Genomic DNA, 8,924 nt, shown 5'->3' with positions numbered 1-8,924 from the left:
GAGGTCCAGGACTGAGGAGGCATGACGCAACGGGAGGTCCAGGACTGAGGAGGCATGAGGCAACAGGAGGTCTGGGTCTGACTGAGGAGGCATGAGGCAGCAGGAGGTCCAGGACTGAGGAGGCATGAGGCAGCAGGAGGTCCAGGACTGAGGAGGCATGAGGCAACAGGAGGTCTGGGTCTGACTGAGGAGGCATGAGGCAGCAGGAGGTCCAGGACTGAGGAGGCATGAGGCAGCAGGAGGTCCAGGACTGAGGAGGCATGAGGCAGCAGGAGGTCTGGGTCTGACTGAGGAGGCAGGAGGCAACAGGAGGTCCAGGACTGAGGAGGCATGAGGCAACAGGAGGTCCAGGACTGAGGAGGCATGAGGCAACAGGAGGTCTGGGTCTGACTGAGGAGGCATGAGGCAGCAGGAGGTCCAGGACTGAGGAGGCATGAGGCAACAGGAGGTCTGGGTCTGACTGAGGAGGCATGAGGCAGCAGGAGGTCCAGGACTGAGGAGGCATGAGGCAACAGGAGGTCCAGGACTGAGGAGGCATGAGGCAACAGGAGGTCTGGGTCTGACTGAGGAGGCATGAGGCAACAGGAGGTCCAGGACTGACTGAGGAGGCATGAGGCAGCAGAAGGTCCAGGTCTGACTGAGGAAGCATGAGGCAGCCGGAGGTCTGGGTCTGACTGAGGAGGCATGATGCAGCAGGAGGTCTGGGTCCGACTGAGGAGGCATGATGCAGCAGGAGGTCTGGGTCTGACTGAGGAGGCATGAGGCAGCAGGAGGTCCAGGTCTGACTGAGGAGGCATGAGGCAGCAGGAGGTCCGGGTCTGACTGAGGAGGCATGAGGCAGCCGGAGGTCTGGGTCTGACTGAGGAGGCATGATGCAGCAGGAGGTCTGGGTCTGACTGAGGAGGCATGATGCAGCAGGAGGTCTGGGTCTGACTGAGGAGGCATGAGGCAGCCGGAGGTCTGGGTCTGACTGAGGAGGCATGATGCAGCAGGAGGTCTGGGTCTGACTGAGGAGGCATGATGCAGCAGGAGGTCTGGGTCTGACTGAGGAGGCATGATGCAGCAGGAGGTCTGGGTCTGACTGAGGAGGCATGAGGCAGCAGGAGGTCCGGGTCTGACTGAGGAGGCATGAGGCAGCCGGAGGTCTGGGTCTGACTGAGGAGGCATGAGGCAGCAGGAGGTCCGGGTCTGACTGAGGAGGCATGAGGCAGCCGGAGGTCTGGGTCTGACTGAGGAGGCATGATGCAGCAGGAGGTCTGGGTCTGACTGAGGAGGCATGATGCAGCAGGAGGTCTGGGTCTGACTGAGGAGGCATGAGGCAGCAGGAGGTCTGGGTCTGACTGAGGAGGCAGGAGGCAACAGGAGGTCCAGGTCTGACTGAGGAGGCATGACGCAGCAGGAGGTCTGGGTCTGACTGAGGAGGCATGATGCAGCAGGAGGTCTGAGTCTGACTGAGGAGGCATGATGCAGCAGGAGGTCTGAGTCTGACTGAGGAGGCATGAGGCAGCAGGAGGTCTGAGTCTGACTGAGGAGGCATGAGGCAGCAGGAGGTCTGAGTCTGACTGAGGAGGCATGAGGCAGCAGGAGGTCTGAGTCTGACTGAGGAGGCATGATGCAGCAGGAGGTCTGAGTCTGACTGAGGAGGCATGAGGCAGCAGGAGGTCTGAGTCTGACTGAGGAGGCATGAGGCAGCAGGAGGTCTGAGTCTGACTGAGGAGGCATGATGCAGCAGGAGGTCTGGGTCTGACTGAGGAGCCATGATGCAACAGGAGGTCTGGGTCTGACTGAGGAGGCAGGAGGCAACAGGAGGTCTGGGTCTGACTGAGGAGGCATGACGCAGCAGGAGGTCTGGGTCTGACTGAGGAACCATGATGCAACAGGAGGTCTGGGTCTGACTGAGGAGGCAGGAGGTCTGGGTCTGAATGAGGAGGCATGAGGCAGCAGGAGGTCTGGGTCTGACTGAGGAGGCATGACGCAGCAGGAGGTCCGGAACTGAGGAGGAGGCATGACGCAGCAGAAGGTCCGGAACTGAGGAGGAGGCATGACGCAGCAGAAGGTCCGGAACTGAGGAGGAGGCAGGATGTAGCAGGAGGTCTGGGTCTGACTGAGGAGGCATGAGGCAACAGGAGGTCCGGAACTGAGGAGGAGACATGAGGCAGCAGGAGGTCCAGGACTGAGGAGGAGGCATGACGCAGCAGGAGGTCCAGGTCTGACTGAGGAGGCATGAGGCAGCAGGAGGTCCGGGTCTGACTGAGGAGGCATGAGGCAGCCGGAGGTCTGGGTCTGACTGAGGAGGCATGATGCAGCAGGAGGTCTGGGTCTGACTGAGGAGGCATGATGCAGCAGGAGGTCTGGGTCTGACTGAGGAGGCATGAGGCAGCAGGAGGTCCAGGTCTGACTGAGGAGGCATGAGGCAGCAGGAGGTCCGGGTCTGACTGAGGAGGCATGAGGCAGCCGGAGGTCTGGGTCTGACTGAGGAGGCATGATGCAGCAGGAGGTCTGGGTCTGACTGAGGAGGCATGATGCAGCAGGAGGTCTGGGTCTGACTGAGGAGGCATGAGGCAGCCGGAGGTCTGGGTCTGACTGAGGAGGCATGATGCAGCAGGAGGTCTGGGTCTGACTGAGGAGGCATGATGCAGCAGGAGGTCTGGGTCTGACTGAGGAGGCATGATGCAGCAGGAGGTCTGGGTCTGACTGAGGAGGCATGAGGCAGCAGGAGGTCCGGGTCTGACTGAGGAGGCATGAGGCAGCCGGAGGTCTGGGTCTGACTGAGGAGGCATGAGGCAGCAGGAGGTCCGGGTCTGACTGAGGAGGCATGAGGCAGCCGGAGGTCTGGGTCTGACTGAGGAGGCATGATGCAGCAGGAGGTCTGGGTCTGACTGAGGAGGCATGATGCAGCAGGAGGTCTGGGTCTGACTGAGGAGGCATGAGGCAGCAGGAGGTCTGGGTCTGACTGAGGAGGCAGGAGGCAACAGGAGGTCCAGGTCTGACTGAGGAGGCATGACGCAGCAGGAGGTCTGGGTCTGACTGAGGAGGCATGATGCAGCAGGAGGTCTGAGTCTGACTGAGGAGGCATGATGCAGCAGGAGGTCTGAGTCTGACTGAGGAGGCATGAGGCAGCAGGAGGTCTGAGTCTGACTGAGGAGGCATGAGGCAGCAGGAGGTCTGAGTCTGACTGAGGAGGCATGAGGCAGCAGGAGGTCTGAGTCTGACTGAGGAGGCATGATGCAGCAGGAGGTCTGAGTCTGACTGAGGAGGCATGAGGCAGCAGGAGGTCTGAGTCTGACTGAGGAGGCATGAGGCAGCAGGAGGTCTGAGTCTGACTGAGGAGGCATGATGCAGCAGGAGGTCTGGGTCTGACTGAGGAGCCATGATGCAACAGGAGGTCTGGGTCTGACTGAGGAGGCAGGAGGCAACAGGAGGTCTGGGTCTGACTGAGGAGGCATGACGCAGCAGGAGGTCTGGGTCTGACTGAGGAACCATGATGCAACAGGAGGTCTGGGTCTGACTGAGGAGGCAGGAGGTCTGGGTCTGAATGAGGAGGCATGAGGCAGCAGGAGGTCTGGGTCTGACTGAGGAGGCATGACGCAGCAGGAGGTCCGGAACTGAGGAGGAGGCATGACGCAGCAGAAGGTCCGGAACTGAGGAGGAGGCAGGATGTAGCAGGAGGTCTGGGTCTGACTGAGGAGGCATGAGGCAACAGGAGGTCCGGAACTGAGGAGGAGACATGAGGCAGCAGGAGGTCCAGGACTGAGGAGGAGGCATGACGCAGCAGGAGGTCGGGAACTGAGGAGGCATGATGCAGCAGGAGGTCGGGAACTGAGGAGGCATGACGCAGCAGGAGGTCCAGGACTGAGGAGGTATGACGCAGCAGGAGGTCCAGGACTGAGGAGGAGACATGAGGCAGCAGGAGGTCCAGGACTGAGGAGGAGGCATGACGCAGCAGGAGGTCGGGAACTGAGGAGGCATGATGCAGCAGGAGGTCGGGAACTGAGGAGGCATGATGCAGCAGGAGGTCGGGAACTGAGGAGGCATGATGCAGCAGGAGGTCGGGAACTGAGGAGGCATGACGCAGCAGGAGGTCCGGAACTGAGGAGGAGACATGAGGCAGCAGGAGGTCCAGGACTGAGGAGGAGGCATGACGCAGCAGGAGGTCGGGAACTGAGGAGGCATGATGCAGCAGGAGGTCGGGAACTGAGGAGGCATGACGCAGCAGGAGGTCCAGGACTGAGGAGGTATGACGCAGCAGGAGGTCCAGGACTGAGGAGGTATGACGCAGCAGGAGGTCCAGGACTGAGGAGGAGGCATGATGCAGTAGGAGGTCAGGAACTGAGGAGGAGGCATGATGCAGCAGGAAGTCAGGAACTGAGGAGGAGGCATGATGCAGCAGGAAGTCAGGAACTGAGGAGGAGGCATGATGCAGCAGGAGGATTGTAATACCTCCTTAAATAACCTGGTTGGAACTGGATCTAACATCCAAGTTGAAGGCTTAGATGAAGACAATAGTTTTGCTAACTCAGAAAGTTCAACTGGATCAAAGCAGTCTAAACCCGGTTCAGATTCCATGACTACCTCAGATGCTGCCCCACCCTCCAGAGAGGGTGGGGCCAATCGCGGATAGAGGAGTGCTAATGATTTTAATTTTTAATAAGATCAATCTTATTTATAAAGAATCCCATATAATCATTACTGCTAAGAGCAGGTGGAATGGACGGTTCAACAGAGCTATGGCTCTGGGTGAGTTTGGTAACTTGTAATAAAAACATATATAGGATTCCGTAAAAGTTTAAAAACAATCCACTGGACATGGTTTTCAAGGTTTGAAGACGTTTCGCTTCCTCTCCAGGAAGCTTTCTTAATTCAAATGTCTGGATCCGCAGTGAGTTTGAGTCTTTATATAGACAAGGCTTTGTATTGCTTGGAAACATGCAAAATGAAACCGACGAGCGGGTCGTTTTGGTTCCATTGTTAACCTGTAATATCTGAAACCTGTCTATGATTATGAAGGTCGGTCATTAAAGGGGGGGATTGTTCACCTGGCTGACGAGAGGAGGTACTTTGCTCCTCTGTGATGGGGTGGGGGTTGTGGTGATACCTGGAAGGGATCGTCTCTATAACTGAATTGTAAGTTTTTGGTCCAACACCTCTGTTTAAAGTTGCTTTTTCTCTCTTAACATAGATGGCTTCCTTCCTCTCAAACCACCTGTCTTCTTTGTCCAAAATGTGAACATTCTAGTCCTCCAAAGAATGTCCTTTGTCCATAAGGTGTAGATGTACCGCAGAGTCTTGTCCAGAGGAGGTCGCTCTTCTGTGTTGGGCTATGCGCCTGTGGAGAGGTTGTTTGGTTTCTCCAAAATAAAGATCAGAGCATTCCTCGCTGCACTGAACAGCATATAGCACTCAGCTCATATTGCATGTTTCCAAGCAATACAAGGCTTTGTCTATATAAAGCCTCAAACTCACTGCGGATCCAGACATTTGAATTGAGAAAGCTTCCTGGAGGGGAAGCGAAACGTCTTTAAACCTTGGAAACCAAGTCCAGTGGATTGTTTTTTACACTTTTACGGAATGACTATGACCTGGATGACTGAGAATCTTCATCAGCAAAGGGTCCTCTTATACAGTAGTAAAAAAAAATTCCAGACTAGGAAGGACTCCCGCAGGCCTGTGGAGCGATATTTTCTCTCCAGTTTCCTAGCATTTTGCTTCAAAGTGTGAACTTCTGCATTAAACCAAGGAGCAAGCTTTCTATTTTTAACAGTTTTCATTTTCAAAGGAGCTGCATTGTCTAAGGCAGTACGCAGAGAACTAGCAACCCCATCAACAAAATCATCAACCTGTGAAGGGGAATAAGCTATGCTTTTTGCACTCTGCAGCACTGCTCAGCAACACAGAGGAGAACCGCACTTCCTGATAATGATCTGCTAAATTTGAACCTTCTTTTGGGGGAGGAGAACTCTGTTAAAGTAATCCTGAAGGTTATTAGAAAGTGGTCAGAGAGGACAGGGTTGTGAGGAAATACTGTTATTTCTTCACATTCTATGCCGTATGTCAGCACAAGATCCAAAGTATGAAGATGAGAATGTGTGGGACTATTCACATTTTGAACAAAGCCAATAGTGTCTAAGATAGCATTAAAGGCTGCTCTTAAGCTATCGCCTTCAATGTCAGCATGGATGTTAAAATCTCCCACTATGATGACCCTGTCAGTATTTAATACCAAATCAGAAAGGAACTCTGAAAACTCATCTAAAAATTCAGAGTAAGGACCTGGTGGACGATACAAAGTTACAAAAAGAAGAGGTTTTCTGGCTTTGAAATTTGGATCAGGGAAATTAAGGGTTAAATGATCAAAGAGTTGTAGGTATTAATTGTTTTGGGAGTAATCAGTAAGTCAGACTGGAAGATTTTTGCTACTCCTCCTCCTCGCCCAGAACTTCTGGGGATGTGAAAATTTAAATAGCTTGAAGGAGTTGCCTCATTTATGCTCACATAATCCTCTTGCTGCAGCCAGGTTTCTGTAAGGCAAAACAAGTCAATGTGATTATCACAAATCAAGTCATTAACTAGTAGACTTTTAGAGGAAACAGATCTTGGGCCTGTTTCAATAAGGAAGTTCAACCAACTCTGAGTTAAAACTTGAACTCTGAGTTGACTTATCCTGAGATTCGAAACTCTGAGTTTTGGGTTTCAGAACAGCTGAAATGAGTTAGTTCAATCAACTCTAAATTGACTGACTCTGAGTTAAGCGCGTGCACCACAACTATAAAAAGCCATTATCAATGGAGCACAGATATTACGAGTCACCATGGCAACAGCCACAAAAAAAGGTGTGCATATTTCTCACCAGCAGAACTGGATGTGCTTATGCAAGCATATGCAGAATTTGAACATGTATTTAAAAAAAAAGCAACACGGCTGCAGCGGCGAAGGAGAGAGAGTTAGCTTGGGTGAAAATAGCTGCTAGAGTCAATGCGTAAGTTTACATTTTAATTACTTTTATACAGTGTTGGGTGTAATGAATTAAGTTACTTAAGTCATATAAATACTGTAATTAAATTAAAGACTATAAAACAATAGTGGATTTAATATCAAATTTTAAGAGGTATATTTTGATTTGAACTTTCTCCCTCTAGTTACACACTTTGGTCAATTTAAGATTAATTCATGCAATTGAATATTGTTTATTTGAAAGCATTAGAAGTTCAGTTTCTTGTCTCTCCTTGTATTGTTCAAGTGGTTGAGGTTGATTTGGGATTTAGAAAGTAATTAATAAGTAAGTAAAACAAATTAGTAAGTAGACCAATACTTTCTAGAGACAGTAATTATTACATTAATCTAATTAGACTTGTTGAAGATAAAATTTGTAGTTAGTAATTAGGAACTATTTTAGAGTAACTTACGCAACTGTTATAATATCAGAGGTGAAACTGGAAGAACAGTATTTTATTAAACCTAATTTAGTTTTCATGGATAGGTGCAATCCTGCAGGCATCAAAAGAACATGGCAGCAGCTGAAAATGAAATATAAAAATATACTTCAAGCAGGTAAGCCTTGAGCACATCATGGGAGTAGAGTAGCTACCTGGCTTTACAAACAGGATCATCCATTAAAGGACATGCCATTTCATTCCCTTTGATGCGCTCTACCTGACTGAAATGTGTGCAATGAATACTGTATGTCCCCAAAGAATCAATGAGGTGTTTAAACACCACTTCCTCTTTAAAAAAGGGGAGGAGACCAAAATAAACTCTGGATTTTCTGAAGAAAACCTGCTCCCGACCAGGTTAGGTTCACAGAGTAAATTGCCATGGTAACTGACTCTGAGTATAAGTTACCTCTCTTTCAGAAACGGGCTTGACTTACTCTGCTTTCTCAGGTTTAACTTACCTCCCTTTCTGAAACAGAAAACCCAGAGTTTCCCTCATTTCAGGGTTAACAAACTCAGAGTTTTCACTTAACCTCCTTTCTGAAACAGGCCCCTTATGTTAAACAGACCGCATTTAATTGTTTTAACTTTTCCCCCAATTTGAGTTATTCTAATTTGATTATCATGATTATCATCATCATCAATTTATTAGATTTCGGTCGTTGGCAAGACACTGTCGGGATGGAGTACTGAGTGACCTCTGTCACTGCCAATAAAGGTTATGTTACAAAGTATCGAGTGTAACTTTACTTATTGACCAAAAAGTTATTTTCCACCATCATTTACAAATAAATTCTTTAATTTCCTGGATTTTCTTTTTCTCTTTTCATCTCTATAATTGCAGTTTACCTATGATGAGAATTACAGACCTCTCTCATTATTTTAAGTAGGAGAACTTGGACAATCATTAGCTGACTAAATACTTTTGGTCCCACTGTATTTTAGATGTGAATGATCTTTGTGTTGCACGTCCAGTCTGAACTCGATGACTAGATGGGCTCCAAATGCTTCGGGTTCCTCTGCTCTGGGTGTGAGTTTTATCTGCTATTTATCTGCTAACTAAATACCAAATAATCCACTCCTAAGATAAAGCGTGACGATGATGACAGGAGACGGAAACTTTGGTTGGTCCCTGGTTCCTCCTACAGGAGCTGTTATGTTTAGATCATAGTGCGGCTGTCCAACCAATGAGAGAGCTGCTAACCTGTAAGGAGCAACTGTGATTGGTCTGATGTGGGTTTCATGGTGGTGAGTCACATACAGGTGCTGGTCATAAAATTAGAATATCATGAAAAAGTAGATTGATTTCAGTAATTCCATTTAAAAAGTGAAACTTGTATATTATATTCATACATTACATACAAACTCATATATTTCAGATGTTTATTTTGTTTAATTTTGATGATTACAAATGACAACAAATGAAAATCTCAAATTCATCATATCAGAAAATTAGAATATTACTGAAGACCAATAAAAACAAAGGATTTATAG

The sequence above is a fragment of the Cyprinodon tularosa genome, unplaced genomic scaffold (genome assembly GCF_016077235.1).
Source record: "Cyprinodon tularosa strain WSP-4 unplaced genomic scaffold, ASM1607723v1 ctg235, whole genome shotgun sequence".
Classification (NCBI taxonomy): domain Eukaryota; kingdom Metazoa; phylum Chordata; class Actinopteri; order Cyprinodontiformes; family Cyprinodontidae; genus Cyprinodon; species Cyprinodon tularosa.
The sequence above is the reverse complement of the archived record's forward strand: the minus strand, read 5'-3'. Positions refer to the sequence as shown.